Genomic DNA, 25021 nt, shown 5'->3' on the forward strand with positions numbered 1-25021 from the left:
AAAACATTCCCTAGTGAATCAAAGTATTTCTGGCTCATGGGAATTTCTGTGACTATATAGTTGGTGGTGTGGAACTTGTCTGGTGGAGAAAAACAAGCAAACAAACAATGGAACAAACAGTGATGCTCTATTTGATGAGGTACATCCCTACAGAAAGAGTGTGCATTTTATGTAAGCCTGCAAGTAATTTTTTATCATAAATTCACTGGGATGATTTCAATTTGTATGATAAAGAATTTATATGGAATAAGCAGTGTTTAAGAACTATGAGACATAGCTTCTAAAATGTATATAAATTTTACCATTTCCTGGTTATTTGGTTTTGGAGAAATCACTAAATGTCTCTGAACATTAGCATAATATGGCTGATATATTTATTCCATCTGTTCCAATATATGTTTTTGTGAATTTGCAATCAAGATATTTCAATGGAATTTTGATAGGATAGGTACAGCCAGCATATACACACACTCATGGAAACATATATATTCCTATGTAAATAATTTGTACATAAATTATCATAATGATGTGCTTTGAAATTTATGTTTCAGTAGGGGCTAATGCAGAACAACCCACAGATGCAACTCCACATGGCATAATAAAGGGTCAACTGAAGACACAATCAATGGAACTCCTTGGTAAGAAAAAGAATTTCAAAAATAAAATATGTCAGGTTTATTAATCTTTTTGGAGTTGAATTAAGTGTGGAAATTAAAGCACAAAAGTACCTGTAGGTTACTATTACATGGAGAAAAGTTTTGATGGGTACCTTCCTTTAATTAGTTAAATTATTGCTTAAAGTGCAAGCATACCTTGAAGATTATTTGGATTGTGTTCCAGACCATTGCAATAGAGTGAATATCACAAAACACAAGGCACATGAAATTTGGGGTTTCACAAAGTGTATAAAATGATGATTACACTATACTGAATTCTATTCTGTGTACAGTAGCATTTTATCTACAAAGAAAATAATATACATATTTAATTGAAAATACCTTATGTCTAGAAACTGAAAATAACCATTTGAAACTTAACTGAGTTGTAATAATTTTGTATATGTAAGGTCTTATCTCAATGTTGATGGCTGATGTTGGTTCAGACTGGTGGTTGTTTGAAGACAGGGTAGCTGTGGAAATTTGTTAAAATAAGACAACAATAGAGTTTGCCATATCAACTTACTCTTCTGCTCTGGATGAGTTCTCTGTAGCATGCGCAGCTGTTTCATTATACCCACAGTAGGCCTTGTTTTAAATTGGAGCTGTACTCTCAAAACCTGCCACTTCTTCATCAGCTAAGTTTAGGTAAATTTCTAAAACTTTGCTGTTAATTTATCAATCTTCTCTGCATCTTTTCTAAGAGTAGATTCCATCTCAAGAAACCATGTTCTTTGATCATACATAAGAAGGTGCTCCATTAAAGTTGTAACATGTTCTTTGAAGGTGCTCCTCATGTTCTTTGATAAGAAGGTGCTCCTCATGTTTTTTGATCATACATAAGAAGGTGATCCATTAAAGTTGTAACATGTTCTTTCAACCATGTTCTTTGATCATACATAAGAAGGTGCTCCATTAAAGTTGTAACATGAGATCACTGCAGAAATCCAGGCTGCATTTCTTCAGGCTTCACTTATTATTATAGTTCTCTTGATATTTCCACCACCTCACCAGTTATTTTATTGATGGAAAATTGAAATATTCAGTTATTTAGGAGGGTCTGAGTCATCTTCTTTCAACCTTTTGTTACCATTGATATTTTGACCTTTCCAGTGATTCACAGATTTTGTTAATGGCATAGATCAAAGTGGGTCTGAATAATTTATCACTTACTGAATGTTTAAAAAAATGTTCTGAATATTTACAACTTAGTTTGCTCAGATCCATTAGGGCCATTATTATGTATGGTAGCTATAGAATTCTTTTTATTCTTTATTAGTATTCTTTTTTTTTTATTGTCTAAAGTTTTACATATGTCTCATTTTTCCCTGATTGACCCCGTCCAGCTTTTTCCACCACCAAGGGCAAGCCCCCACCCCCAATCTATGTCTATTGATTATGCTAATATGCATTCATACAAGTCCTTTGGTTGAACTCTGACCCCTCCAACCTCCCTTTCCATTTGTCTCTGGATCTGTTTTTGTACATCAGTTTATGTTGATCATTATATCCCACCTATGAGTGAGGTCATGTGATATTTATCTTTCTTCTGCTGGCTTATTTTGCTTAGCACAATGCTCTCCAGTTCCATCCATGCTGCTGCAAATGGTAAAATTTCCTTCTTTTTTATAGCAGCATAGTATTCCATTGTGTAGATGTACCACAGTTTTTTAATCCGCTCATCAACTGATGGGCACTTAGCTTGTTTCCAAATCTTAGCTATGTTTCCAAATTGTGCTGCTATAACATAGGGGTGCATATGTCCTTTCTGATTGGTATTTCTGGTTTCTTGGCATACAGTCCTAGAAGTGTATCACTGGGGAAAATGGGAGTTCCATTTTTAACATTTTAAGGACACTCCATAATATCTTTCACAGTGGCTGAACCAGTCTGCATTCTCACAAACAGCGCACGAGGGTTCCTTTTTCTCCACATCCTCGCCAGCACTTGTTGTTTGTTGATTTGTTGATGATAGCCATTCTGACAGGTGTGAGATGGTACTTCATTGTTTCTGGGGTCTTTCTCAGCATCTACCAGGGTTCAGGAATCTGGTAAAGCATCTTTTCATAAATGAATCAAGAGCCTAGAGAAGAAATATGAATTTAGAAAGCATGGGAGAAATCCAGATGGAAACCTAGTTCTAGTGACTAAGCTCTTCAAATTTCTGAACCCCTAGCTTTTCATTAACACATTTTGCCCTAAAGCAAAGCAGATATATATATAGGTAAGGTTTGGTAAACAGTAAAAGATTATCAGGTTAGGGTAACTGCCCTCAGCTGTCTGACAGCAAGCCATAATATGTAGATCTTCAGCCCTGCTGAAGCCCCAAGTTCCATCAACCTTTTGATGAATTTCTTGCATTTATGACCTGCTGGTATTAGCTTCTAGCATATCCTCCTTCTCTGATTTAATAAATTTAACTGGAATGTATTTCATTTGCATTGCTCGGGTCCTTTTAAGATTTTTAAATATAATGGAAAGGATAGAATTCTATCATGTCCTTTTAAATTGCTGCCAGGCATCAAAGGAATCAGTCTGCAGTAAGCTCCTTTCTGAGCCAACAGTTCTTTGAGTCCCCTTTCCAATCACTGTCTCTTATGACATGACAGCAATGATATTCTAGTTCTGGATGGTGGACAAACAATGATCAATAGCAATGCAGGTCTGACCTTCTTTGGCTTGGTCCTGGGCAACCTGCAGGGATTTTTACAACTGCTGACTGCTAGCATGGCAAGGCATCTTCACCATCCCCTATCTCTGGACTATTTCTCCTCTCTCATCAGTGTGTTGCTTGTGGTAACTGCTATCTGTGGCAGGAGTAGTTCGGTTAGTTCCTCTCTCGGATCCATTGTTGCAGGAATCCACAAGGACTTGGAAGAGTTTTCTGGAAATATACAAGCATATTCTCGACCAAAGGTTAATAAAGAAATCCTTTCTATAAACTCGACTCAAGATCTTTTCATTTTGCCAAACCATTTTTCTTTGGCTTATTCTGACACCATGTGTGTCTTGCTATCAGCATTATAAGTGAAAAAAATATTTTAAATAAACATTTAAGTAATTAAGGCTTGATGTAATTTACTTACAGGAGATTACTCTACTACCCCTCCCCCTTTTTTGTTTTAAATAATATTAAAAGGCTTTTGGAAATCCAAAAATGCAGCTTTGATAGTTTTTAATTCAATTCTTTGCACAGAAATATGATTTGGATTCATCGCATGTTAAGCAGCTTTACTATGAGATGAACCATCATTAAAAATTAGTTAATGTTCCAGGAATAGTTTTCTGCCTAGTACAACTAAGTTCCCCTGAATATTTACTTATTTTAATTTGCCAGTTTAAGTCAATCTGAAATAAGGCTTATTTTCTAACTTAATGACACTAATTGAAGTGCTACTCTCAGCCTTTGAGTATAATGACATAAGCTTTGTTTAAGGAGGCAAAATGCAAATTACTTACTTTTCTTTCTGAGGCCTAATACATTGACTTTTAATTACAGTTCTCCAGGTGTTTGAAGAAAACCTCTCTCTATTTCTTCCCAGAGTAATTTCTAGGCCACCTTTAGAGTTTCTTTTAAAAACCTTTTTCTTTCCTTTACACCAAGCAACCTACATGGTTATTCTTCAGATTGCTGACTGATACTGTGATGCCTACATATTAAGTGACTCTCTTTCTATTTGTGGTGACTAGTAATGACCAGATTTAATGCTTGAACAACAAACCTTCAGTAAATAGTAGTGAAAGAGATTTTAAAATTTTTTAATTTCTCCTTTTTATTAAGCTTAAAACTAGTGCTCCCGTTGCAGGAAAAATCCTGCAATAGGCTTTCCTGCTGCACTCTACCCCGCCCTGCCTGCTCTCCTCCCTTGTCCCCTGCCCTGCCTTCTCCGCCAGCCCCCCTGCTTTTCTCCCTTCTCCGCCAGCCCGCCCGCTCTTCTTCCTTCTCCCCTGGCCCTGCCTGCGCTCCTCCCTTCTCCCCCGCCCCGCCTTCTCCACCAGCCAGCCTGCTTTTCCCTTCGCCCCCAGCCCCGCCTCTGCTCCTCCCTTCTCCTCCCCCCGGCTTGCTTGCTTCTCGGCAGCTTTGCTCCCTTCTGCAGTTCTTGGCTTCTTTCTACGCTGTCTTGATATGCAAATTAGCTGCCATCTTTGTTGGGGTAATTTGCATACTCGTCCTGATTGGTTGGTGGGCGTGGCTTGGCTGGTGGGTGTGGCTTGGGCATAGCGAAGGTGCAGTCAATTTGCATATTTGTCTATTATTAAGTAGGATGTACTCATAAATAGCATTATTTTTCACCAGTGTTCATTTGCATACAAAAAGGGATCATGGGAGATCTCAGGAATGCAAATTTTTACATTGGCCTTTGTTAAAGCCAACTGCTTATAAAAACATTGGCTTCTCATTTAACTGAAATTATATGAGACCTTGATTATATTTTAAAAAGTTAATTTATTAAGTAATTAAAGTAGGCATCTTTATTGCAAAAGCAATGTAAGCAAACATATATTAGATCTATGAGGTACAGATGATGTCCCATCCCTGCAGCCTATCTAAAAGCAGGCTGCCTGAGGCTTTTGTTTTAAAATTCCATTGCTGAACCTTAATAAATATTTAGCTATCTTGTCTTTCCCTCCTTTTATAACATTTAAAATATATGTATATAAATAAAATATAGTTATTAATTTTTATTCGATAAAGCTTTCCAGATGATTTCAAGTATATTAGATTGGATTAATCAAAATTATTTTTTTAAGAAGAGAGAGAATAAATTCTTGAACCACTCCAGGGTCTTTGGAGTACCCCAAAATTATCTCTCGATTAAAATCTTGAAATTTAACTTGGAAAGATTATCAAATACACACACACACACACACACACACACACACACACACACACACTAGGGGCCTGGTGCATGAAATTTGTGCACTGGGGGGTGGTCCCTCAGCCCAGCCTGCCCCCTCTCACAGACTGGGAGCCCTCAGGGGATGTCCTACTGATGGCTTAGGCCCGCTCTCTCTGTGGGAGGCGACCAGGCTGATCAGGGGAAGGCGCCAGCCCCATCACCCCACTGCTGCAGCCACTGCCAGCCAACACAGCCCCTAAGGTGTTTTCATCAACACAGACTCCAGTCTCTTCACCATGAAAAAAAATGACAACTTTCTTTAGGCATTTTCAAGATGTATCTTTCATAGGATATGACATTTCTTTCTTTCTTTCTTTTTTTATCCTCATCTGAGGATATGTTTCCATTGATTTTTAGAGAGTGTGGGAGAGGGAGAGACAAAGAGAAACATCAGTGTGAGAGGGACACTTTGATTGGTTGCCTCCTGCATGAGCCCTGACCTGAGCCCCGACCATGGAGGATCCTTCAACCTAGGTACATGCCCTTGATCAGAATTGAACCTGTACCCTTAGGTTGGCAGGCCAAGGCATTATTCACTGAGCCAAACCCACTAGAGCAGGATATGACATTTCTTAGCCCTCCAGCAGCAGACCTTTGTTTTTTCCCCAGGAGTGTAGTGGAAAAACCCTAGATCACCTTTTTGGATTCTTATTACCCAAGTTACCAAGAACATTACCAGTGGTGTACAGGGAGCTTAGCCAATGAGTGGTCAGAAAAGGTGTTTCCTCTGCAGCTCACGCAGAGGCAGGAGTGTTGGCAAGCCGAGGCTGGCACCACTCTGCTGCAGCTTGGGCAGGGCCCCCCACCAGCTCTACTCAAGCCTCTGCCACAGCTTAGGCAGGGCCCCCCGGCTCCACTCAGGCCCTGCTCAAGCCTCTGCCATGGCTTGTGCAGGACCCCCCACCCCCGGCTCTGCTCAGGCTTTGCTCAAGCCTCTGCTGTGGCTTGGGAAGAGCACCCCCGGCTCCACTCAGGCCCTGCTCAAGCCTTCACTGTGGCTTGGCAGGGCCCCCTGTCTTCCAATTAAGCCTGTGCCACAGCTTGGGCAGGGTCCCCCCCAGCTCCGCTCAGGCCCTGCTCAAGTCTCTGCCACCCTGCCCCTGGCTGATCTGCGCCAAGGCCGGTAGGCTAGGAGTGGCCAGGGGCTTCTGGGACCCTGGCAGCTCAGGGCCTACGCATGGGCCTACAGGCTTGGAGAAGCCTGGGTCCCAGAATGTTCCCAGGACCCAGGCCACTGGATGCCTGCATATGCAAATTAACCCTCCATCTTTGTCGGGTTAATTTGAATACTCACTCCTGATTGGCTGGTGGGTGTAGCGGAGGTATGGTCAATTTGCATCTTTCTCTTTTATTAGTATATATATATATATATATATATAATCTCCCAAAAATTATAATATATACTTTTTATAATTATTCTAAAAGATATTAATTAAAATTAAACTGGTTTTTATATTAAAAATTTGGTTCAGACCACTGAATTAATCCTTTTTTTTAATCAGACCATATAAAATATTATACCTTAGTTTGAAATTTTACCACACAGATTATAATATATTTTGAACTACTAATTTCTTCCAAAAAAATACAGGAATTTTTTCCTCAAAAATAAATTTCTATACTTTATGCATTTTGTTATTACAACTATATGACTTTTCCTAACTTAATTTGAACTTTAAATTCTTTTTTTTAAAATATATTTTATTGATTTTTTACAGAGAGGAAGGGAGAGGGATAGAGTTAGAAACATCAATCAGCTGCCTCCTTGCACACCTCCTACTAGGGATGTGCCTGCAACCAAGGTACATGCCCTTGACAGGAATCAAACCTGGGACCTTTCAGTCTGAAGGCTGACACCCTATCCACTGAACCAAACTGGTTAGGGCAGAACTTTAAATTCTTAGAAGCCTTAAATTTTAGCTGGCAAGTTAAATACTTAACATGTTTTCCAGATTAGTAACACCTTCACATTTGTAAGAACAAATTCCAAATAAAATACAAGACATACTTAATTAATAGATTTAATTTTATCCTCTAGACTTTTCATATGAGGCAAATTCAGATTAACATTTCAGCACTTTAGTCATTTCAAAATACCTAGATGTTTAATAAATCTTTATTATTTAATTCAGTAAACTCTAAAGCTTTAAGTTGCCAATGGCTTTGAAAGCCAGCCTGGTCTATTTAAATGTAAATCATCACATTCTTCCTTAGAAGTTTCTGCAAGCCAGGACCAGCCCCCTCCTTCAACAAAGAGTGAAACCAGTTTTTCCCTGGGCTACTGGACCTTTATAATTAATGCATTATCTATCCATGTTTCAACAATTTTGAGATTCTAAAGCCAATTATTATTTTCCAAGGCATTTACTTTGCCAAATTCTGTAACAGAGATAATTTACTGACTTTGTAATGACCTTAATGTTAACTTTGGAATGTGGTCCATTGTTATTTAAAAACTACACTTTATTATGGAAATACCAATCTTGTTGCTTAGAACCTGCCTGTATTTTTTCATTTGGTTTATTTTTGCCATCTTTTTGAGAAAAAAGTTTTGGGGTTTATTCTGTAGCATCCATAAAGAGATTAAACTTAGCTCAAAACCTTGTCCAACATCTGATGGAGCACTCTTTTGTTTTAAGCTAGCTTTCTCTCTTTACGAGTATAGAAATTCCCAGACACATTCCTAAGTTTTGCAAAATTTTTAAATGATGGACTGGGGAAAAACATGGCAAAAATTAATTTTTCTAATAGTACTCTTGGGAGTGGGCATCCATTTTACAGGATCACCACGTATCACATCCTGCTTCCTTTGGGGAAATTTAGTAAACGGTCTGGCCGCCCAGGTAAACAAAGCAACAGAGAGTTCCTCTTTGAGAGAGGTGGTGGCTCCACCCTCTCTAGCTGCCCTTGAACCTCAGGAGACTAGAAGCAGAGGATCTAGTGGCTTTTTAGAAATTACAGACTTTTGATTCCAAATACGAATTAGGCATTTTGTAATTTAAACAAGAAGCCATATAGTTAAATATGACAATGGCACCCTTTTTCCTTCAGTCTGATTTAAGAAAGTGCCTTTTGACATTTCAATTTCTTTATACTTGAGCATACAAGCTAAAAATTTACAATGATATATTTGCCTTTGAACCAAATTCTTTCCCATTATAGTCTGGCTTGAAACAAAAGACATTCCCACCTAGTATGGATTCTTGACTTCCAAAGCTGATGCAGGCTTTATGCACAGTTAATCTCCTCACCAAATTTTCAGTGACTCCCTCATCTTTACCAGTGAATCCTTTTTTCTTCACTCTGTGAAATATTCTCCAGATGTCCCATCTGGGGTGCCATACATGCTGGGGTCTTTCTCAGCATCAACTAGGGTTCAGGAATCTGGAAAAGGGGCTGTGCATAAATGAATGAAGAGGCTAGAGAAGAAATATGAATCTGGAAGGCATGGGGGAAAGCCAGACAGAAACCTAGTTCTAGTGACTAAGCTCTTCGAATGTCTGGACCCCTACCTTTTTATTAACACACTAAGGGCCCAGTGCATGAATTCGTGCACCTTTAAAGGAACTGTGGGCCGTCAGGCTGCAGTGGGCACAGGGGCGGGTCTCAGCCCATCCTCTGCACCCCTGCCTGGCCCCTCCCATCACATCCCTGGTCCCCTGTCTGCTGGCAGCCCTGCTGCTCCCAGGCACTGATGGCGCTGGCCCCACTCGCACCCCTGACGGTGTGGAGTGATTGGGGCCGACACCATCAGTGGGTGTGAGCGCTCAGTGGGACTATGGCATGCAGGAGCAAAGAATTTTCAGTAACCACGAGAGGCTTGCCCCAATGACAGCTGACCGGTGTCACGCCTTGGTCTGGTGCCCCCACTCACCTGCTCCACCATCACGCCATGGCCAATGCCTCTCATGTTCTGCACTCTGTGGCCTGCTGCTGATGCCCACCATGTTCCACATGCACCTCCTGGTAGTCAGTGCATGTCATAGCAACTGGTTGTTCAGTTGTTCTGCCATTCGGTCTATTTGCATATTAGGGTTTTATATACATAGATTTTACCCTAAAGCAAAGCAGATATACATATCAAAGGTAAGGTTTGGTAAACAGTAAAAGATTATCAGGTTGGGGGTACTGCCTTCAGCTGTCTGGCAACAAGCAATAATATGTAGATCTACAGCCCTGCTAAAGCCCCAAGTTCCATCAAATTTTTGCATTTATGATCTGCTGGAATTAGTTTCTAGCACATTGCTGTTTTGATTTGCATCTCTCAGATGATTAGTGACTTTGAGCATGTTTTCATATGTCTCTTGGTCTTCTGTATGCCCTCTTTTGTGTCTATTTAGGTCTTTTCCCATTTTTTGATGGGATTGTTTCTCTTCCTTTCGTTAAATTGTATGAGTTCACTATAAATTTTGAAGATTAAACCCTTATCTGAAATAGCATTGCCAATATGGTCTTCCATGCAGTGGGCTTTCTTGTTTTTTTTTTGTTCATGGTTTCTTTTGCTGTGCAGAAGCTTTTTATTTTGATGTAGTCCCATTTGTTTATTTTCTCCTTAGTTTCCATTGCCCTAGGAGCTGTATTGGCAAAGTTATTGCTACTACATATGTCTGATATTTTGTTGCCTGTGGATTCCTCTAAGATTTTTATAGTTTCCTGTCTTACATTAAATCCTTTACCAATATTGAGTTTCTTTTTGTGTATGGTCTAAGTTGGTGGTCTAGTTTCATTTTTTTGCATGTATCTGACCAAATTTCTCAGCACTATTTATTGAAGGGACTGTATTTTTTTTTAAGGTTCTATTCTTTTTTGTTTGTTTGTTTTTTAATTTAATAAATCTTTATTTTTCAGATTATTACAGTTGTTTCTCCATTCCCCCCCTCATAGCTACCCCGGTTCCCACCCCACCTTCTGCCCTTACTTCCCCCACCCACTGTCCTCATCCATAGGTGTACAATTTTTGTCCAGTCTCTTCCTGCACCCCCCAATACCCCTTTCTCCCTGAGAATTATCAGCCCACTCCCTTTCTATGCCCCTGATTCTATTTTATTCACCAGTTTATTCTGTTCATCAGATTTTTAATTCACTTGACTTTTAGATTCACTTGTTGATAGATATGTATTTGTTGTTCATAATTTTTATCTTTACCTTTTTCTTCTTCTTCCTCTTCTTAAAGAATACCTTTCAGCATTTCATGTAATACTGGTTTGGTGGTGATGAACTCCTTTAGCTTTTTCTTATCTGTGAAGCTCTTTATCTGACCTTCCAATGTGAATGATAACTTTGCTGGGTAGAGTAATCTTGGTTGTAGTTTTTGCTATTTATCACTTTGAATATTTCTTGCCACTACCGTGTGGCCTGCATAGTTGCTGTTGAGAAATCAGCTGACAATTGTATGGGTGCTCCCTTGTGGGTAATGAACTGTTTTTCTCTTGCTGCTTTTAATATTCTCTCTTTGTCTTTTGCTCTTGGCATTTTAATTATGATGTGTCTTGGTGTGGTCCTCTTTGGATTCCTTTTGTTTGGGGTTCTGTGCACTTCATGGACTTATAAGTCTATTTCTTTCACCAGGTGGGGGAAGTTTTCAGTCATTATTTCATTATTTCTTCAAATAGGTTTTCAGTATCTTGCTCTCTTTCTGTTCTTCTGGAATCCCCATTATTCTGATGTTGGTACACTTGAAGTTGTCACAGAGGCTTCTTACACTATCTTCAAATTTTTGGATTCTTTTTGCTTTTCCAGTTGAGTGTTTTTTGCTTCTTTGTATTGCAAATCTTTGACTTGATTCTTGCGTTCTTCTAGTCTGCTGTTGGGTCTCTGTATAATATTTTTTATTTCAGTCAGTGTTTGTTTAATTTCTAGTTGGTCCTTTTTCATATCCTCGAGGATCTCACTAAATTTATCGGCCTTTTCTAGGAAATTCTTGAAAAATCTTATAACCATGGTTTTGAACTCTATATCCAGTCATTTGTTTTCCTCCATTTCTTTTGTTTGTGATCTGTTTATTTGTCTCCACATTTTTGCTGCTTCCCTGAGTTTGTAGGGTAGCTTTGTGTGCTAGGTGTCCTATATGGCCCAGGGGATCAGCCTCCCAAGTTACCTGAGGTGGACACTCTTGGTGCTCCCCTTTGTGGACTGTGTGTACAGCCTTGTTGTAGTTAAGTCTTGATTGTTGTTGGTATCACTGGGAGGAATTGACCTCCAGGCCAATTGGCTGTGATGATCAGCTGTGTCTACACTGGGAGAACTTCTGTGCTGGAGTGAAAGGACTGTTTTGACTCCATAGTATGCTCTTGCTCCTTTGTCAAATATTAATTAAGCATAATGGCTTGGGTTAATTTCTGGGTTCTCTGGTCTGTTCCATTGGTCTATATGTCTGTTCTTGTGCCAGTACCAGGTAGTTTTGAGAACCATGCTTTGGTAATATAGATTGATATCTGGTATTGGAATCCCTCCAACTTTGTTCTTCTTTCTCAGGATTGCTTTGGCTATTCAGGGTCTATTTTTTTTTTATTCCAGATGAATTTTTAGAGATTGTATTCTAGATCTTTGATATATGCCATTGTTATTTTAATGGGGATTGCATTGAATCTGTAGATTGCTTTGGGTAGTATGGACATTTTAATTATGTTGATTCTACCAATCCATGAACATGGTATGTTTGCCCATTTGTTTATGTCTTCCTCTATCTCTTTTCTCAATGTCCTATAGTTTTCTGAGTACAGGTCTTTTACCTCCATAGTTAAGTTTATTCCTATGTATCTTAATTTTTTGGGTGCGATTTTAAATTGTGTTGTGGTTTTAGTTTCTCTTTCTGTGAGTTCATTATTAGTTTATAAAAAGGTCATAGATTTCTGAGTACTAATTTTGTATCCTGATACATTGCCAAATTCATTTATTAGGTCTAGTAATTTTTCGGAGTCTTTGTGGTTTTCTATGTATAGTATCATGTCATCTGCTAATAAGTACAGTCTTACATCTTCTTTTCCAATTTGGATGCTTTTTATTTCTTCTTCTTGTCTGATTGCTAAGGCTAGCATTTCCAATACTATATCAATCAGGAGTGGTGAAAGTGGGAATTCCTGTCCTGTTCTTGCTCTTAGGGGAAATGAATTTAGTTTTTGCCCATTGAGTATGATGTTGGCTGTAGGGTTGTCTTGTAAGGCTTTTATTATATTGAGGTATGATAGGTTTTGTTTGTTTTGTATCAAGAAAGAGTGTTCAATTTTGTCAAATGCTTTTTCTGCATCTATTGATAAGATTATGTGATTTTTGTCTCTCAATTTGTTTATGTGATATCACATTTATTGAATTGTGGCTATTTTACCATCCTTACATCCCTGGAATAAATCCCACTTGATCATGGTGAATGATCTTTCTAATGTAATGCTAGATCAGATTTGCTAGACTTTTTTTGAGGATTTTAGCATTTATGTTCATCAAGGATATTGGCCTGTAGTTCACTTTGTGTGTGTGTGTATCTTTATCTGGTTTTGGAATTGGGGTAATGCTGGCTTCACAGAAAGAGGTTAGATGTGTGCCTGCCTCTTGAATTTTTTGGAATAGTCTGAGGAGGATAGGTGTTACTTCTCTTAATGCTTGGTAGGACTCCCCTGTAAATCCCTTCGCACCAGGGCTTTTGTTTACTGTAAGATTTTTGATTACTGCTTCAATTTCTTCGGTAGTCATTGGCCAATTCAGATTTTCTTATTCTTCCTGATTCAGTTTTTGGAGATTGTATTTTTATAAGAATATGTCCATTTTGTCTGGGTTGTCCATTTTGTTGGAACAGAGTTGTTCATAGTATTATTTCATAATCTTTTGTATTTCTTTGAAGTCAGTTGATACTTCATCTGTTTCATTTTTTATTTTATTTATTTGGGTCTGCTCTCTTTGTTTCTTGGTGAGCCTGGCTAGAGGTTCATCAATCTTGTTTATCCTTTCAAAGGACCAGCTCTTGGTTTTATTGATCTTTTGTTTTTGTTTTTGTTTTTGTCTCTATGTCATCTATTTCCACTCTGATCTTTATTATTTCCTTCTTTCTGCTTACACTGGGCTTGTCTTGTTGCTCCTTTTCTAATTCTTTGAGTTGTAAGGTTAGATAATTTATTACCATTTTTTCTTGTGTTGTTTTTTTGTTTTGTTTTGTTTTGTTTTGTTTTGTTAAGCCTGAAGAACTATCAACTTCCCTCTCAAGACTGCTTTCACCATGTCTCATAGATTTTGGGTTGGTGTTATTTCATGTTGGTTGTTACCAGGATGCTTTTAATTTCTTCTTTCATCTCTTTGGTAATCCAATCATTGTTTAATAACATGCTGTTTAGCCTCCAAGTGTTTGATTTTTTTCATAATTTTCATTGTAGTTGATTTCTAATTTTATGCCAATGTGATCTGCGAAGATGCTTGATATGATTTCTAGCTTCTTGAATTTGGAGAGACTTTGCCTATGCCCCAATATGTGGTCTAGCTTAGAATATGCCCCGTGTGCACTTGAGAAGAAAGTATATTCTATGGCTTTGGGGTGAAATGTTCCTAAGATGTCAATTAATTCCAGCTGATCTAGTGAGTCATTTAGGATTAATGTTTCATTGCTGATTTTTTGTTTAGAGGATTTGTCCAGTGGTGTTAGTTGGGTATTAAAGTCCCCTAGTATGACTGTATTGCTGTCAATCTCTCCTTTGATACCTTCCAGAAAGTTTTTTTATGTATTTGGGTGCTCCTGAATTGGATGCATATATGATTATCAGAGTTATATCTTTTGTTGAATTGCTCCCTTTAGTATTATGAAGTGGACTTCCTTATCTCTTGTTATGGCCTTCACTTTGAGGTCCAATTTGTCAGATATAAGTATTGATGCCCCAGCTTTTTTTTCATTTCCTTTCTCCTGAAAAAAGTTTTCATCCTTTCATTATCAGTCTGTGTGGGTCCTTTGTTCTAAGGTGGGTCTCCTGTAAACAGCAAATATATGGTTCATGTTTTCTTATTCATTCAGCTACCCTATGTTTTTTTATTGTGGCATTTAATCAATTTACATTTACAGTTATTATTGATAGGTACTTGTTTGTTGCCATTTTTATTCTTTATTTGTGTGTTCCTTCTTTCTTTCCTATTTTTTCTTTTTACAGCAGACCCTTTGCATTTCTTGCAGTGACAGTTTGGTCATAATAAACTCCCTTAGTCCTTTTTTGTCTGTGAAGCTCCTGATTTTACCATAAATTTTGAATGATAGCCTTGCTGGGTATAGTATGCTTGGATTCAGACCCTTGCTTTGCATGACTTTGTATATTTCATTCCATTCCCTTCTGGACTAGTGTGTTTCTGTTGAGAAATCAGTTGATAGTCTGATGGGAGATCCCTTGTAGGTAACTTTCTGTCTCTCTCTGGCAGCCTTTATGATTCTTACTTTGTCATTAGTGTTTGCTAATCCTATATAATATAGAGCTAATATGCAAATGGTCAAACCCTCAGGCTGTCATACTGTAATGGTTCAAACACTCATCACTGGGGAGAGAAGAATGGGGACCAGCCAGGCTGCGGCCCGGGAGAGGGACAAGCCATCAACCCCATGGTTCTGGGCACCAACAACTGCACCTGTGCCTATGTCCTGGGAGAGGGACAAGCCGCCCTCCCTGTGGTCCCAGGCACCAGTGGCTGAGGCTGCAGCTAGGGAGAGGGACAAGCTGCCTGACCCATGGCCCCGGGTGCCAGCAGCTTCACCTGTGCCTGCGGCTGGGTAGAGGGACAAACCGTAAGCCCCATGGTACAGGTGCCAGTGGCTGGGGCTGGGGCCCAGGAGAGGGACAAACCACCTGCCCCATGGTCCCTGGCACCAGCAGCTGTGCCTGCACCAGCGGCCCAAGAGAGGGACAAGCCGCCCCTCCTGTGGTCTTGGGCTCCAGCACCTGCTCCTGCGCCTGCGGCACAGGAGGAGGACAAGCCTCATGCCCTGAAGTCCCAGTCACCAGAGCCTCTGGCTGCATCCCGGGAGAAAAACAAGCTACCCACCCCAGAGTACCAGGCACCTACAGCTGTGGCACAGGTGAAGCCACAAACCCACAGTCCCTTGTGGCTATCGCCAGCCCGGGCAAAGCCAGCCCAGATTGTGGGTGCCTGCGGCAGACCAGAGGGAGGGAAGCCCGGGTCCCAGGTGCCTGCGACTGGCTGGAAAAGGGAATCCTGGATCCTGGGTGTGGGGTGAGTCAGAAGCAGTTAGAGGTGATCTGGCCAGCAGGGGAGCAGTTAGAGGTGATTAGGCAGGTAGGCAGAGGGGTTAGGGGTGATCAGGCAGACAAGCAGGTGAGAGGTTAAGAGCCAGGTGTCCCGGATTGGGAGAGGCAGTCAGACATCCCCCAAGGGGTCTTGGATTGGAGAGGGTACAGGCCAAGCTGAGGGACCCCCTCCATGCATGAATTTTTGTCCACCAGGCCTATAGTTTAATTATGTCTTGGTGTTTTACTTTTTGGGTTTATCTTCTTTGGGACTCTGTGAGCTTCTTGGACTTGTCTAAGTTTTTTCTTCCTGATATTAGGGAAGTTTTCTGTCATTATTTCATGACAGACAGAGAAAACTCTCACTAGCTAAGCATTTGGGGCAGCTGATACCTTGAGAGGAAGGGCAGGGAGGTACCCAAGATTAAAAACTTTCAGTAGCTGCTGGGAAGTTTCTGCAATCCTTGCCATGGGTTCAGCTGGCCATAAGCAGCTAGGACCCTCTGCAAATTGGGATATGACACATCTTTAAACAAATTAAACCCAACAATAAAGAGCCACAAAACAACATTCTACAGACACTCATATAAATACTAGAGGTCTGGTGCATGAAATTTGTGTATGGGGGAGGGGGGCTCCCTCAGCCTGGCCTACACCCTCTCACAATCTGGGATAACTCAGGGGATGTCTGATGGCCCTCTCACAATTCTGGACTGCTGGCTCCTAACTGCTGGCCTGCCTGCCTGCCTGATTGCCCCTAACTGCCTCTGCCTTCCTGCCTGATCACCTCGACCACTCATCTGCCTGCCTGCCTGCGTGATCTCCCCTAAACACTTGCCTTCCTGCCTGATCATCCCTAACCCCTTGCCTGACTTCCTGATTGCCCCTAACTAGTCTACCTGCCTGCCTGATCACCCCTAACCACTAACCTGCCTGCCTGCCTGATTGCCCTTATCAGCCTCTGCCTGACTGCCTAATTTCCCCTAATCCCTTGCCTGCCTTCCTGATAGCCCCTAATGACGTGCCTGCCGGCATGATCGCCCCTAACCACTCACCTGCCTGCCTGATTGCCCCTAACTACCTCTGCCTTGGCCCCTGCCACTGCAGCTTTGTCCTGAAGGACATGTGGAATAACGTCTGGAAGGTCATTTGGCTGTCCAGTATAATTAGTATATTAAGCTTTTTAATTATAGACTAGAGACCTAGTGCATGAAAATTCATGCACTGGAGGGGAGAATCTCTCAGCCAGCCTGCCCCCTCTCACAGTCTGGGAGCCCTCAGGGACGGAAGGCAACCCGGTGATCAGAGGAAGGCAATTTCCCCACCACACTTCTGCTGCTGCCACTGCCAACAGCTCAAGCCTCATTCAGCCCTGGTTACCTGACCCTCGGGCAGCCCTGGGTGACTGGGCAGTCAACATCCAAGGCTGGCCTGTGCCTTGGGCCAGCCCTGGGTTCCTGAGGGGCTTAGGGGACTGGGCGCTGCCATATTGTGGCTATGGGCACCGCTGTCATTGAGGGCATGGCAGTCAATTAGCATATTCCCTCTTTATTCAATAGGATTTATAGGCATGCAAAACCCACAGACAAGAGCTTCACAACATTCTCCTTGTCTGCCCAGCCACAGAAACCTCAGAATTCCCTGCCTTTAAAAGAAAACACTGAAGCAGAGCAATGTCTCCTGTCCCAAATCAGGTCAGGCTACATGCATGGAGATTAGGCAAGGACCATTGGAGGTTTCTTGCCACCTGGAGCTGATCAGGCTCCACAAGACAAGAGGCAGTACTCTTATAGTAAATGCCCCCTTTCCATACAAAATAAATGCATCCAATGCATTACAAAGAAGTCCAGGTGAGAGACAGCAAATGCCTCTCCTGTCATACAAAAATGCTTGATTCAACATAGGTCTTAGATGAGTTGATGCAGATTGCTGAGGTTGTGGCTGGCACATGAAACAAGAAAATTCCTGGCAGCACTGGAAATAAAAATTCCATACCTCAGCCCCAGGAACCCCCAGTCCAGGCAGCAAGTGGCATCCCTGGTGGTTATACCTGGTTGTCATATCTGTCCCTAACAGATTCCTTCATGAAAAGATGTTAACAGAGGAATCAAATTACTCTCAATCAAGGGAGTCAGGTTCTTGGCGTACCACAGAAATAAGAATTTTGAGAATCCACAGGGGATAATGAAATGTGGTAAAAGGCTTTATTGCATGGAGTTACATTCCTCCAGTTGTAAAGTACCATCCTCCTTAAGCCAATCCTGAAAGAGAGGCAGCTGTGGGCTCCACCAGAGCTAAAAACAAGGCCAGAGTCCAGAGCTTCCATTCCATATTGAAGCTGGGTGTAGATCAGCATACAAGCTAATTAAAGTTCATTAGTTCATTGTGTATAGGCCCACATGGCCATGAGTCACCACAAGGAAATGGATCCTATGCCATAGGAGATCCAGATTAAGAAACCATACAAATAATGGGTCCAAGTTGTCTGTCATTACTTGAGCCAATTAAGCAGAGGTACAGTAGAATCATATATGAGTGTTTATTCCAATAATGCTGGCAGTATGGAATAGCAGCAGGTCATCCATAAAAATCTGCTTGAAATCCCTCTCCCCCTGCATAAACCAGCTGCTTATATTGGGTAGGTCAAAGATTACATGGGAAAGTAGGCAAAATAAATTAAGGATGAGCATAATGGTTAAAGATTACAGGCAATGTGTGCTGGGGGTGGGATTCTCTGGGTCTCCATGGTTTGGGCAACAAGATTGTTAATCTTTCTATGATAATAGGCAGTTCTTAATCCCAGATCCCAGCCAGATCAGAATATGATTTCTTTAATCAGAGCAAAACAATCATGGTTAGCAGAAAATGATTAATATACTAATATAATAAAAGCAGGGGCCATCATGACCAAATAAAACTGGATAGAGGACTGAACAGCAGGCTGCATGGGGCAACCAGGCCGGCAGGAGGGTTAGTGAGGGACAAACAACTGAAAAGCAGGCTGTATGGGGCAACCAGGCCAGCAGGGCATGCAGTGAGGGGCAACAAATGACTGAACAGCAGGCTGTGTGCAGCAACCAGGATGGCAGGAGGGTAGTTGGTGGCAACCAGACTAGTAGGGAGGCAGTTGAGGGCAACCATGCCAGCAGGGGGAAAGTTTGTGGTAACCAGGCTGGCAGGGGGGCAGTAATGGGTGAAAAGGCCACCAGGGTGCAGTTAGGGGTGACCAGGCCATCAGAGGGTGAAAGTTGGGGTGACCAGGCCTGCAAGGGCGGATGTAAGGGTGGCCAGGCCAGCAGTGGGGAAGGTTGGGGTGACCAGGCAAGCAGAGGGGTACAGTTGGAGGCAACAAGGACAGCAGAGGGAAAGTAAGGGGTGACAAGGCCAGCAGGAGGGCAGTTAGGGGAGACCAGGCTGGCAGGGGAGCAATTAGGGGTGATCAGGCCAGTAGGCAGAAGCAGTTAGGAATGATCAGGCAGGTAGGCAGGTGAGCAGTGAGGAGCCAGTGGGTGGAAAGGGATGTTTGCCTACTGGTTGAACATCCCCCGAGGTATCCCAGATTGGAAAGGGTGCAGACGTGGCTGAGGGGATTGCCCCATCTTGCATGAATTTAGTGCACTGGGCCTCTAGTTTCTTAAAATTATAGGTAGCCCCAATATTCTATATCTGTCCCCAACAGATTCCTTCCTGAAAAGATGTTAACAGAGGAATAAAATTACTGTTACCCAAGGGAGTCAAGGTCTTGGTGTACCACAGATATAAGAATTTTGAGAATCCACAGGGGATAATGAAATGTGATAAAATGATTTATCACATGGAGTTACATTCCTCCAGTTGTAAAGAACAATCCTCCTTAAGCCAGTCCTGAAAGAGGGGCAGCTATGGGCTCCAACAGAGCTAAAAACAAGGCCAGAGTCCAGAGCTTCCATTCCATGTTGAAGCCAGGTGAGGATCAGCATACAAGCAAATTAAAGTCCATTAGATCATTGTCTATAGGTCCACATGGCCATGAGTCACTGGCCAAGGAGAGCCAGGAACTCAGTGAGCTCATCTGATTTAAGCTTAAATATTCAGGTTTGACTCACTTGCAGTGGCCATACCCTTTCCAGCAACAGCCTCACTTCTAGCTCTGATGGAGAGCAGAGGAACTTCCCATGTTAGCCAGACCTGACTGGCCAGGCCTCCAACCTACCTTTGCCCAGTTCCTTGCCCCATTAATCAGTGGGCAACAGACGTAGAAGGCATTAAAAGCTGCTTTTGGGCAAAGCTTTATAAAGGGCATGGTTATATTATCTGGTCTCCCATTAATGCCTTTACTATTAAATTATAAATAGGCTATTACAACAGAATTAGTATGAGGCACTCCAGAAAAATTACAATGGCTACATCGAAGATAATTATGTACATACCACCGAAACAACTGTAGTACTAATGATAATGGTGGAAAAATTGAGAGATCCAAAATGGATCTCAGACATGCAACAGGAGCAAATGCTGTTGGAAAGAGGACCCTAATAACTTGCTTGATGTAGGATTGCCAAAAATGTTTATTTAGTAAAAAGTACAATATTTGCAAAGAAAAAGGAAGGTATGGTTAACATATTTCATCAAATAAATAGTATCAGTCAAGAGAGAAAATTTTATACTAAAACATGCAAATTCTGGTGTTGAAAGGGAGAATAAATCAAATTAAGTGTGGAACTTAAAGAAAATGGTACTTAGAGTTTAATATTACATGGAGAAATTTTTCATCAACACCTTCCTTTAATTAGGTGAATTCTTCCCATAAGTACAGGTATACCTGGGTATATTTTGGGTTTGGTTCCAGAGCATTGCAATAGAGTGACTGTCAAACAAACAAACAAACAAAAAAAAGACCAAAAAAAAAAAAAACACCAAAAAACAGAACAAGTAACATGAAATTTTTGGTTTCCAAGAAGGTACAAAAGTGATAATTATACTATGTTGTATACCATGGTTATATTCATGGACTCAGTCATTTTGCAAAAACAAGGCTTCCAGTCCATGATGTCTGCATTTCCCTCTCAATTCCATTTGCAAGTGAATTATTAATTATTATTATTATTATTATTATTACCCAGAAAACTTTACCCCGTAGCCGATGCAGAGTCACCATAAATATTTCTTTCTGCAACATGTACTTTTTAAACTAAATTTCATTATAGTTTTTCTGTCATTGGGCCTAGAGACTTTTTTCCAAATCCAGCAAAAGGTGAAAAATCATCTAAAGACACAAATATATAGGGACTCAATACCAATGCTCACAATATTGCAAATTACCCACTTTCTTTTTCCAGCTAGAAGGTCTACAAAGCTGTAAGACTTGAGAGTATTTAAGCTTTACATCTGTCCACAGGTTACCTGTTATTCTTTCCCAAAGCTAGCCAATGCTTAACAGTTTCACACTTATAGAATGAAAACGAGGGTGAAGACATGGATATATTGATGGACAAGTCTAAGAATTTCTGCCTCATAGGAAGATTCTGTGACTAAGATGACCATTGTTTGCAACCAGACCTGGGGAAAACTGTTTAGACCTTCCCAATTAGGTTTTTCCTTGCAATAGAAATGTGTGTGTGTGTGTTTTTTAAGTTATGTTACTAAGATAAACGCTCTAAGATGATGGAAATTTGTAAAACCATGTGTAGGTTATGAGTAAAGATCCGTTAAAGAATTATGAGACATCATTTTGTGATTGAATTTTTGTCATTATTACGATATGACACCTTGGTCAAATCACTGATCATGTATAAGCCTCTGTGCAATGAGGGTTATGTGATGGCTAATGTCTGTAACGATTTTAAGGTATTTATTTCAGAAACATAGATACTTCAGTACAATCTATTTCCAGTGATAAAAATGCTAATAAGGAAAGCACTAGTCACAAACACACTTATATATGAAAACCAACACATACATATGTTAATATTTGCCTTACAAAACTGATTTTAAACTACTTATTCTGTAGAGACTGATACAGAATACTTACCCGCCGATTTTGGAAGAGGTATCATCAAGGGGAAAGCCAAGAAACAATCAATGTCCCATGCGGGTAAGAACAAGAATATTTCAAGTCTATTTATGGTTCATTTGTCTTCTCAGGAGTTTATTTAAGTTACACCTTCAATTACCACAGTACCTATATGCTGTTTTACATAATAAAACTTCTCCATAATTTCTTCCTATAATTAGTAGGACTCTAGCAGTTACCATCAATGGGTACTTAGATACATAATTTCTGTTTTAGGACTCATCTCCTTAAAGTCATCCATGAAAATCCAATGCTATTGTGAGCTTGGAATATGCTTGATGGAAACTTTTAAAATGCCATATTACTCACTTTTTTTTCAGACCTAATTAATTAGTTGCTTTGTATTTGCAAATTCTGAAAAGTTTCCTTAAGAAAGGGATTAGGAGAGGAATTTAGAAAATAGACATTATTTTGCTTTTTAATTCCCTCCTTGTGACTAAAAACCAGGAAATTTTCTAATATATCATGTGATGGTACAACCTGAGTTTTTCCCATTTTAATACACATTAGGATATAAATTATTACTGCTACTTGATCTGGCAGATCAGTGGCTAACAGAATTTATCTCCATCTTTGACATGGTAGCAAAGGAAGTAGGCAGGTTAAGGGAACAATCAGGGAAGGAGATACTGATAGAGATGCTTTCAAAACACTAGTCATTCAAAGGTGATGGTGCTCAGGCCCCAAGTTCATGCCCTCACAGGAACAACACTATACATTTCACACTGCAGGGAAGGACACTTCAGTAAATTATAAAATGGCACAGCCTCATCACTCAGTAAATGACCAGGCACACAATGACAAGCCGCCAAATGCAATAAGAGTATGCAGATTTGCAACAATACATTGCTTAAAAGGCACAGGTTTTACCACAAAATATATGAAACATACATGTAAAGGAACAGAAAGTGTGAACTCTACATAGGAGAAAAGCAGACCAGAACAAATCTTTGTGTCTGCCAGTTGTAGGTTTTCCTATAATTTATAAATATTTTAAATAAAGAACCCCATGTTTAAAAGAGAAAAGACCATGGGTGGCTACTTCTCATCAAATGAAAATGTCAACAGAGAGACAGAATGATATATAAGAAGAAAAAACACTGATAATTTTGGTATTGAGATTCTAATAACTGTTAGGTAAAATACAATATAGGGGCACAGGAATAAATTGGAATTGTCAGAAGAAAAAATCTCTACACTTGAAATAATGGGAAGAGTGAAAGTAGAGCAGAGAGAAAGGGGGCAGGAAAAGCTTCAGAAGAAATAATGGTTGAATATTTTCAAACATATTCAATTAAAAATATAAATCTGCACATCTAAGCTTAATGAAATCTAAGTACAATAGGTAAAATGAGATATACAATCATACCCATCTTGATAAAAGGTGTGAAGGACAGAGAAAATAGTAAAACCCACAAGGGCAGACAACTCATCTTAAAAAAGAGAAACCCGGTAAGATGAAAAGCTGACTTGACATCACAAACTGTCCAGGACTACAGGCAGTGGGATGGCATAGTCAGAGTGCTAATAGAAAAATGTCACTATGATACTTATATGTAACCAAACTTTCAGAATGAAGGTTATAAAAAGGGATTCCAATTTTCAAAAATAAAGGTCAATCAGGAGTGGAATATATTAAATGGAACATGCCAAAGATAAATAATTCATAAGTTTTCAATTATTCACTATTCTGTGGAGCATGGGGAATCTCATGCCATCCTCCTCTGTCCTACCCAGGACATGAATAATCCGTTTGTCCAGACTATTCACTCTGATAATGCTACCTGCCCTTTTGTCACTCAGTAGCCTTCTCAGTTATCACATGGGTAAGCCTGTCACGTTATTGCACTGCTTATGTTCAAGTAAACCTGATTTTACTTCATACTGGCCCCAACAAGCAAGAGTAGAGATACTGGCACTTGGGACATATCAAAGTGAATTTTTATCAGAGGTAAGTTTATATAGGAAAGCTCATAATATATTTAGGGTTTGGTACAATCCACAGTTTCAAGCATCCATCCACTGGGGGATCTTATAATGGATCCCTCACTGATAAGATGAGCCTGCTGTGAAATAGTAGCACAAAAATGGGAAGAAGTAAGAGAATTATATGGGATTAGCATTTCTAGATCTCACTGGTATTTATTTAGTATCAATCAGAACTAGATTCTAAAATGATCAATGTTGGTAGTTATACCACTCTGAGTAAAAATTTTAACAACTCATTAAATTTCACACTTTATATGGGAAAAATGTATTGTATGCCTCAATAATTGCTAAAAATGGCTCTCTGAACTACAAATGGAAATCGATTAAGGAAGGTTTAAACCAATGGGAAAAAGTTTATGGTAACAAATTGTGATTCCTCCCATAAGTTTCTCCAACAATTCTCCCCTCAAAGCCTATTCTGATTGCCTCCCGCTTATCTTAGTATACTTTGCATACTTGATTCTTCTGATGTGGTGATTTTTACTTATACCTAATAGAGAAAAACCAGAGCAGCTGAAATATATTGGCTAATGTTGTCCAGTGTTGTGTTGCTCTACTTCATGTATCTTTCACAAGATGTTTCTAATAATGAACTTTTTTTCTTTTGCCCAGTATGGGCCTGCTGTGTAATAATATCACAGCTGGGAGTCTCTCTGTAAAGAAGATGTTATGGTAATTGTTGGCTGGCAGAGTCATAGTGCAACCTTTTATATTTCTTCATGGGCTCAGGCATTACTTCAAAGCAAGAGGTCTGCTGTGCAGTGTCAGGACCATGAGATGTTTCCAACTACACTTGCAGGGTCACTAGAACTGACTTCCACTCCATACATTGTTGGCCCACAAGTCCACTTTAGCTCCTGAATCCAATATATCCCTCCCACAATGCTAATTTTTCTTTAATACCTTTCATGCATTTTTTATGTCACTGGATCAAATTATTAGTTGGAAATTATAGGAAAAACATTGAATCATATGAAAATTCTGGTGGAAATGGAACCAACCAGTATCCTGGTACTGCTGAAAGCTTAACAATTTCCTCCTCACATGTCACAAGGTCTCCATGCAAAGGAACCTTAAAAGGCATTTTTTCATAATCCTATCAATGTAATTATTCTCTTACTCATTGATAACTACATGCTTTATTGTTTCAAAATCTAAAGAGGAATTAAAATGTTCCCTGGTGAGTCAAAGTATTTTTGGTTCAGGGGAATTTCTGTG

This window comes from Eptesicus fuscus, chromosome 5 (assembly GCF_027574615.1).
Source record: "Eptesicus fuscus isolate TK198812 chromosome 5, DD_ASM_mEF_20220401, whole genome shotgun sequence".
Lineage (NCBI taxonomy): Eukaryota > Metazoa > Chordata > Mammalia > Chiroptera > Vespertilionidae > Eptesicus > Eptesicus fuscus.